This window comes from Anoplopoma fimbria, chromosome 14, assembly GCF_027596085.1.
Source record: "Anoplopoma fimbria isolate UVic2021 breed Golden Eagle Sablefish chromosome 14, Afim_UVic_2022, whole genome shotgun sequence".
Taxonomy (NCBI): domain Eukaryota; kingdom Metazoa; phylum Chordata; class Actinopteri; order Perciformes; family Anoplopomatidae; genus Anoplopoma; species Anoplopoma fimbria.
Window position 1 is genome coordinate 17,947,545 of NC_072462.1, and position 9,438 is coordinate 17,956,982.

Consider the following 9,438-nt stretch of genomic DNA (forward strand, 5'->3'; position numbering starts at 1 on the left):
CCTGGCCTGTTGAGTGAGAAAGCAAAAAGGAGGATAAAAAATTCAAATGTGAAAAAAACAAATATAATTTTAGTCACACCTCTGTTGCAAAGACTCATCTTTTGAGGCTGAAGTGCTTAAGGAAAATCGCTGAAACTCATTCTGCCATAATGTGGTTCTGTGTTTTGACTGGACCTCTCAGATGATCTCAGACCGGGGAGACATACATATACATACATAAATAATCCATATGTCGATGTGTGTGTATATATCACATGAATATATTAGCATAGCTTTAGTCATGCAAATAATACTCTATATGAGAATAATGATGCATCATTTATTTTTGATGTGCATTGTTGTGCAGTTTCATATGGAAATACTTTGGAATAACTCAGGTTTTAGCCATGAAGTAATGAATCTGTTTGTCTATTCTATCAAGATATTGTAATCTTCATTGCCATCGCTTGGAATGAATGTATTATCTCTCTAGAAATGTATCTTCGGTTTGAGGAATCCAGCTTCATGTTTTGGTAAAAAAAACAAAAAAAAAAAACACACGAAAATTGATTTTGTGTGCGAGTGTGTGTTTTCCATGTAAAAAAACAAAACCAGACATGCAGATGTGTTGTGTGTATTTTCTCGTTCTGCTCCTACGTTAAAGCAAAAATAATTGTTCATCACCTTCAACCCCCATTTTCTCTCCTTCTGTCACATACACACTAAGACAGTCGAGCGTGATTCATGATGTCAAGAGGGATGTAACAGCCATCCAAGTGATCCTGCCACTGCAGTGAAGGAGTTGCCCTATTGATCCCTCCTGCTCTTTTGCAGAAGGTTCAGGCCACTTAGTCGGCCCCTGTCACGGGCGCCAGCTGCTCTCGCTCTCTGCCAAACACTCTTGGCTTCTCTTAATGGCAGCCAAACGAGCTTCCGCCACTGCTCACTTCACCGGGCTGTGATCCAGTCTGAGGACCGGAGTTCGCTGAATTAAACAGATCTGCCAGGGGTTTAAGCTGTTAACAGCCTTCTGCTGCCCCTGCCAGGTGTCAGCTAGTTAAAAAGGCCAGAAATATGCGCTGAGTGTACGTCTGTGTCCCCTACAGTCGCACCTCCTGAGTGACCAGAGCCGTCACACATAGATAAAGGATGGTCAAATGTGGAGAGCAGCGCTGAGCGTACTGCTGGACGGCAATCGGAAACATTGCCCAAGTGCTCTCTCTCTCTCTCTCTCTCTCTCACACACACACACAAACACTGGGGCTGGGACCAACAGAAATTTTGAGAAAGTGTGAGTCACCGCAACCAACAGAGGTCCTTGAGCACGCAGCCATAACTGGCCACCCGAAATATAAGGCAGTTTGATGCAGCACAATGAAAGATTAGCTGCGGACAAAGACAGAGCTGCAAAGTCACTCACAGACTCAAAGACTCACAGACTTAAGGACTCACGGACGCACAGATGCAAAAAAAAAAAAAAAAACATGCGACTGATCGCATTACCCTCCTGGCGGAGATAATCACCCTTTAATAGGAACTTAATTTGCTTTATGTAACAACATCTAAGCCGCGACAGTGACACTCGAAGCACAATAGCATTTGATTTCTCAGGTTGACATGTTTCCGCAAAAGGCTTTGATGGTGACAGAATTGCTTAAATATGTCAAACTAAGAAATGAGTTGATACCAGAGGATTGAGTTTTTGTGCTTCTGGAGTGCTGCAATCCCATTATTCATGTGTCTACTTTTTCAAAATGCTGACATTTGAGCCGTCATTTTTCACGAATGCGGCAGAGATCCAAGGAGAAGTTGCTAAGTCACGCCATGGCTCACTGCTCGGCCAATCACAGCGATGTCCCACAATGGCCCCTGAATGTCAGCGAAAACATGCTGCTGATTGTAATTTTAAACTAGTCATTGAGTGTACGCATAGGTGATTTGTGTGCAGATAGTTTACAGAGTGCATAAGGAAAAAGATTTTAGTTTTTAATAGATTTCAGTGGCCCCAGCCCTGCGTAATACATTCACACACAAACATATATAAACAGACAGGCCAAGATACCAGTCACCTGTGTATGGTAAATACTTTTCAATTTGTCATTATTTGTGTGGATGTGTTAATATTTGGAGCATTATGTGCAGGCTTTTTTTTTGTGTTAAAGTCAACCAGTCTCACTGGAGTGCTCTCTGTCTCTCTACTAGCAGAACTCGGGTTTTTATTTGCTTTTGCCCTCTCTCTGACATTGCAGTGCTGCCCTACAGTTTGTCTGGCACAGACAAGTGCTCTCTAAGCCTGAGTCACGCAGTAAATGTTTTCACTCCAGATTTAAAATCCTACACTCAGACAACCTGTCATATTCATCGAGCCATTTTAATTCCAGCAGAAGCATTAAGCTGCCGAATTCTCAAACATGTTGCCCTCAACAGCTGCTACGTTTATTGGAATATTCTTTTTTTCAGAACTTTACCCCCCGTTTTAATCTTCTGATCAGAAACGCAGACACTGGTTAATTTAAAGCAAAGCAGTGACGTGATGGGTTCAGTCAATTAAGAAAGTGTTTTTCTTATGCCATAGAAAACATCACAAAAATAATATCATACCAAGTCTATAAAGAAATTACTGGTAATTAATCCTCTGTTTTGAATTTACTGGGCTGAACTGAACGCAATGTGAAGAGCACTCTGACTCAGGAGTTTGAGAGAGCTTTCTTTTTTTCTTCTTCAGCAAAAAAGAAAAATTAACAATTTACCAGAAATCTAATTAAAGATGCAAATGTGTCTACTTGTCTCTCTCAGTCTGTGTTGTATTCTTTGCCAATTCATTTCATTTCACTCACTCGGAAACAATCTAACAAAAAAGAGCAAGGCCTCTGAGATCTGACCTTTTGTTTAATTAAAATGTGTGTAAAACAGACTAAAGCCTTAAAACATGGGAAACAGAAATGCTGCAGTTTCATAGGGCTGCAAAGAAAAACAGTAAAGCTCATTTCTCATTTCAATGACCCTCCCCTCCCTTCCCCAATTATCCAAAACAACACAGATGAAACTCTACTGTCGTCACCACTCTTTGTTACATAACTTAGCAAGGTTGTGCCCCTTTTCAATTTTAAAACATTAGGGTTGTGAGGCCATTTTGGCTGCAGACTAATAAAACCAAACAGCTGCCCACATACAGGAAAGTCTCCATTGTTCTACATTATAAACCCATTTTATGTTTTAGAGAACTTCTTACACCTGGATCAACTGCTACAAAGTGCTCCGGTCAAATTTAAAATAGCATTAATACGGTTCATTTAATTTAATTTCCATCGCCACAGCGGGGCTATACAAGAAAATCTCACTGTTTGTATGCGTGGTAGGATTTCCACTCCAAGTGAACTGTCAGTACAGGGTCAGTGCACAGGTCAAATGAAAATGCTTCGAGGCAAGTTAACAGCCCAACCTTTAATAAGTGGCTGTCTATTGTCTATACCTGCAGAATGGAGATTGGTGGTAGAGAAGGATAGTTCATAATAAAAAAGGTGATTTAATGCACAGATTTATTTGTGGAATAAAACTCACTTCAGACTCAGTGCCAGAAATAATTCTGAGCCACAGGGAAACAGAAAGAGAGATATGTGAACAAAACCAACACGTATTTTGAATTATTATGTCTTTGATGCAACTTAGTATGCAAGAATGCAGATAAGGCAGTCCTGATACACAGAAAGTAGTTTTAGGTGGCTTATCTCCTCGTCCCAGAAACGCCTCGATCCCCAATCTCCATGCACTTGCCTTTCATGCACTCTGCCTTGTGTACAACGCTTTTCTACCTCCTTTTCTTTTCTCCAGTCGAATTAGAATAAGCATTGAGTTCAATATGCAAAATAGAGTTTGGAAATATCACAGATAGTTTATTAATATTCAACTGCAATCCATTCAGAACAGTCCACAGTCCACCTCGACTGTCTGGAAGCATTATGTCCACTTCTTTCCCTACAAACATCGACACCAAATCTTACAAACTTCCCTTTCATCTCTCTCTTGTGTATGGCAGACACAAGCATGACAGACTTTTTTAAAGAGAAAAAAAACAGAGACAAGATTAAAACTTTAATGCGAACACAGACAGCTTATGAAAGTGAGCATCCCATGGTAGGAGGAGTGCTCAAAGATGCTGTTATCTTAAGCTGCTCTCCTGAGTCTTTCAAGGTCAAAAAGCATCTCTGCATTGCACCTGCTGAGGCTACAGACTGCATAGTGCATGAATAGGATATTAGGATGTGTGGTTTTACATCATACAATTGGTATTTGTATCTGCATTTACCAGTGACAGAGGAAGTATTCAGATCCTTTACTTACGTAGAAGTAGTTTTACTAAAGTGAAGGTAACAATACATTCTTGCTGTGAGGCAAGGAGGTTCTGGATTCTTGCAGTCATCAGGTCCAACATTTTGCTCATCAAATACTTTGGCTTATGAACTAAATACTTGAAAAACTAATTTCTGCCTCAGCTGTCCTTCTTGTTCAGAACTAGTTAGCTAATGTTGGCATGCTTACACGCTAAACTAAGAATGTGAACGTGATAATCATCTTATTTTAGCATTTAGCTCAAAGCACCTCTGTTCCAAATTACAGCTTCAGAAAGTCTCTTAGTCTTGATAATAATGGAAGGCCACACATTAACACATTCATAATAAAATGATAAAGGTACTGTAGGTCATCGCACTATGCCTCTGAATCAAAGGCATACAGACAAAACTAAATAAAATGTGGTTTTAAAGAATTGCTATACTCATTTTATTTCTCATCCTTCCCTTGAATAAAGATGCTACAGAACTTTGGGGCAATCAGGACTCCTGGTGGGGGGTTACTGACGAGTAGAAAGAGGGCATTTCCTGGAACTGAGTATTCAGATAATACATTTGATATTTTGCATCAATCTGACACAGCAAGCTCAGCACAGAAGAGAGTGACGATAATAAACTTCCAACGCAAACCCACGAGAGTCACACAGCAGCTATTATTTGGACTCTACTCTGTTTGAACTGGCAGCCGCTGTGTGGCCTTTTAACAACAAAGCATGTCCAGCCAAACTGCAGGGTTTACACTGTCGCTGATGCACATCAGTCTACTTGATATGCAGCAGCCGGCTATGACACATCAGAGAAGCAGCAGATAATTATTACCGTGGATAAGAATGACAAAAATTACAGTTTAGAAACGAAAATCTATAGCAACAGGTGACCAGTAGCACATTGACAGCTCAGTATAGCAGCAGCAAAAACCACAAAAGAGGAGATGAGGTGTTTAGATATTATGGCATGTTTCTCTGATGCTCAGCTGAAATATAGCCTATGTGAGACAATGGCCATGATGAGATTTCCCATCAGGCATGTGTACGAGAGCCAAAGGCAACAAAATCCAAAATCAGAACAAAACACTCAAACAACAAGGAAAATCAAATATGAGTGTCAACAATTCTTCACAATGTAAATCAGCAATATGAAGCGTCATATGCCAAAAAAACATGAGCTGAGCCACTCTAAGAAAAAACAATTTGTTGCAGATGCATGATAGATAGATAGATAGATAGATAGATAGATAGATAGATAGATAGATAGATAGATAGATAGATATGACATTACAGCAGCTTAGAGTATTAAAGACAAGTGTAAAAAAAACAATAAAAATTAAATACTTTTCAAAAATCAGTAATGATCAACCAGCAGAACAGTGATATAGCAAACACACAAACAACAACTGGACAGAGCCAAGCCATCATCTCAGATGGAATTAAAAGAAGCACATAGTTCACTCAGCCTGTTGAGGTCAGCTGGGCTCCAGAGTTCACCTCTCCAGCTTCCACAGCAGGACTGGAGACTCCTCCTGGTCCAGAATAAGGCATCTGAGCATAATCCACAAATAAATCCCGATTTCACATAAAGTGACTGCTGGTGGTCAACTCGTTTATAAATAACGTGGCTGCTGACTGGGAGTCACGTTCCAGCTCAGGAGACACACCTGGAAGTTTAAATACTCCTAATGACGAAGGGTGCGTTTGATATGTGTTATACGATCGTCCGCAGTGATGGAGGTAGTATTGTAAGAAGTGTTCAGTGTTTTTTTGGGCTAATTCAAAGTACCAACACCACAGTGTATAAAGATAAGATAAGATAAGATAAGATAAGATAAGATAAGATAAGATAAGATAAGATAAGATAAGATAAGATAAGATAAGATAATCCTTTATTAGTCCCGCAGCGGGGAAATTTGCAGACTTACAACAGCGTAGAGTAAAGTGCACACAAGAGACATAGTAGAAGAAGACAAGCTAAAAAAAAAAATAAAAAAAAAATAAAAAAAATAAAATAAAACAAGTATTATAAATAAGCAATAAAAAAAAAAAAAACAGTAGAAAAAACAACAATAACTGAAATATTATATTTACAGACAGAGAAAAAAACAACAACTATTTTAACTATTTTTAACTTTAAGACACTGCAAGTAAAAACCACGAGTTCAAAACGTGTACAATTGTTTTCAAAATCCACTTAAAGTACTAAAAACACAAGTAGGCCATTAGGCAGAGTGACAGATTTCATAATAATGTAACATTATTTGATATTATTGGATTATAATTTGTCTGTATTTATGCAGACTAAATGATCGTGTACACTTTAATATGGTGGGGCTCATTCAACTACTTCACTACCTCATCTATCCTCCTAGGCCTCTGATCAATAAAGAAAGCCTAATCTAATATGACATGATTATTTATCCGTAGAATATATTTTGTATAATAAATCTAAACATGCAATAGTGACTGGTAACTAAGTTATCAAATAAATGTTGTGGAATTTGAAATTGTACAGCACAGTACCTAAGTAAAGGTACTTAAATGCTTTCCGCCACTGAGTAAAAGTTCCAATACTTACCACATTACAAAAGTAATCCATTACAAGTAGATTTCTGTGTTAAGCATTAGACACTACATGTAGGCTATGTATAGTATCAAGTCAGAGTACTCATGCAGAATAGTAGTGTGGTGTTATTAGGCAATATGGGGGTAGGATTATCATTATTGAAGCATTAACATGTGAGTGGTACTCGAACATTGTTGATGGTCAAGGTAAAGTTAATTGTAACTGCTTCTTCCCTGTTGTGTAGTTTAATAAAATTCACTGTAGTGGAGTAACAATATTTCCCTCTGAAAGATAGTTAAGTAAAATCAGCATAAAATGGAAAATTAAAGCACAAGTACTTCTAATTTGTAGGGAGGCAAGTAACTGTACTTTAATGTATTTTCACCACTGATCACCAGTGAAGTTAAGTTGTCTGTGTGAAATAGCCTGCAAGCTTTATTAAGCTAAAATACATTAATATTTAATTCATCTTTTCAGAATACCAAAGGCAACAATCATATTATGCACCAGCATTGTATACCATGTAGAAAACTACACATGTCCTGAGTTCAAATACTGTTTATTTGCGCAAAATTAAAGGGCACTATTCTGTATACAAATCAAGCACTGAGACTTTTCACTCATGCTGCAGTTCTTAAGAATCACAGTTATGTATGCTTCCATTTTACATCCTCACACTCCAGTGTATTAGATTTGGATTAGTAATTCAAATATGGTTCAGATTTGGGAAAACTGGCTGAGGAATTTACCATCTGCTAACAATATGTTCAGTTAGAGATAATGTGTATCTCTGCTGTATGTGACTGAGCTTTGTGTGAGTCATTCCTCCACTTCGGATTTCACTTTTTTGAAAAGTGTAATATATTTAGTCCAGTATCAGTTTTAACATTTCCCTATAAATAAAAACTCCTGGAGTTTACATAATATCATTTATGAAATATGTTTTTTTTTGTGAAATTAGTTTACAAAGCTCTCTTTCTTATAGAAAACTACTTTAACAAAAACGTAGTCATTCAAATGTGAAGTGAACAAAGATATGGCACTTCACATTCTTAATTTCCATTCAGCAGCCACGACAAGACTGGGATTCCTTTTGCAAAGACGTATCTATAATTTTCATGATTGTTGTCAAGTGCCTCATTTGACTTCTTTATCACTTTAAAGGGTTTTTGTAGCATAAATCTCACAATCCTTTAATATTTCCAAGTGTTGCACTAGGCAGCAAGTTGATTTGGTTTCACTTGCTACTAATTGAAAGGCTCTTTATTCTACCTTAATTGGGCAGACTACAGACACAGTGAAGCAGGCAAAAGGCTGGCTAATGGGAGAAATGGAAACCACTGAACAAAAACATCTCACCTGCAGAAGTAGGCCTGAGAGCGTGCAGCTTTTTCAGATGCTGAGCAAGCCTTTTGTTGTTTTGTTTGAGTGTTTTTACCTCTGGCAGTCTGCGGCAAGTAAACAATTAACTGAGCATGAAGAGTGAAGGCTCCATATCTGTCACAATCAGCACTTCTTGTTTGCTGATGTGGGGTTTTAGGCTCCCTTATGTACCCCAGCAGGGGCATAACAACACAGTTCAAGACAAAAAATGGCCTCTGAACTGAATTTACCCTGTTCCTTATAGGACGAACATAACATTGTTCTGCAGTGAGCCTAATTTGTGATGGGCTTCAGCCCCAGAGGCTTTTTTCAACTTGCCCTTTGGATTGCCCTGCGCAGAAATACCTTTACCCTGTATTTTCTGGTATAGCATTACATTTTTGGTGTGTTTAAACTATAATAATATGATATTAATAAAAGATTAATCTTTGCATGAAACTCAATAGCACCACGGATTAACTTTTAATCTAAAACCTTCTACACTAAAGCTGGAGGCTAAATTTGTCTTTTAATGTCCTCAACTCATAAAGGAAAATAATTGAGAACCTGGAAGTCATTAAGTCATTGCAGTCTTTTCACATAAACAGATGCACAGCAATGCTATGAAGTTAGCACAAGAGGTCAGTGTAACACTTCAATTCCCCAAGATGTGTGAAACCTCTGATGTGTGGAGACTGAAGGTCAAATTCTTGCATATTGACATATAAGTGTGAAAATCAGGCAGCACAGAGGCCACTAGTGACAAATCAACATCATGACTATGCACTTAATGCAAATATCAGCATTGAGTATCCATAAATTAAGATAAATATGATGGAAAACTGAGTTTAGACATCACTTAGCTCATAGGAGTTGTTAAATCTTTTCATTATGAGTATATGAATGATGGATTTGACACCTGTTTCTGCTATTTAAAACATTATAAATCTTTTGAAAACAAAATCATTTACTTTTCATATTGAAACATTTTCTAAATTGACATTGGTAGCACTGAGATGCAATGTAAATATGTTGCACTATTTTAATTAAAGAAATATAAATTAGTTTTCTGAGATACATCATTTCAACAGCATTTCTCAAGAAATCCACATTTGTACTAAAGTCTGACTGAGCTGACAATATGGTCAAACTGTTTTTATGTGTTCTTGCACACAATTTGACATTATTTAAT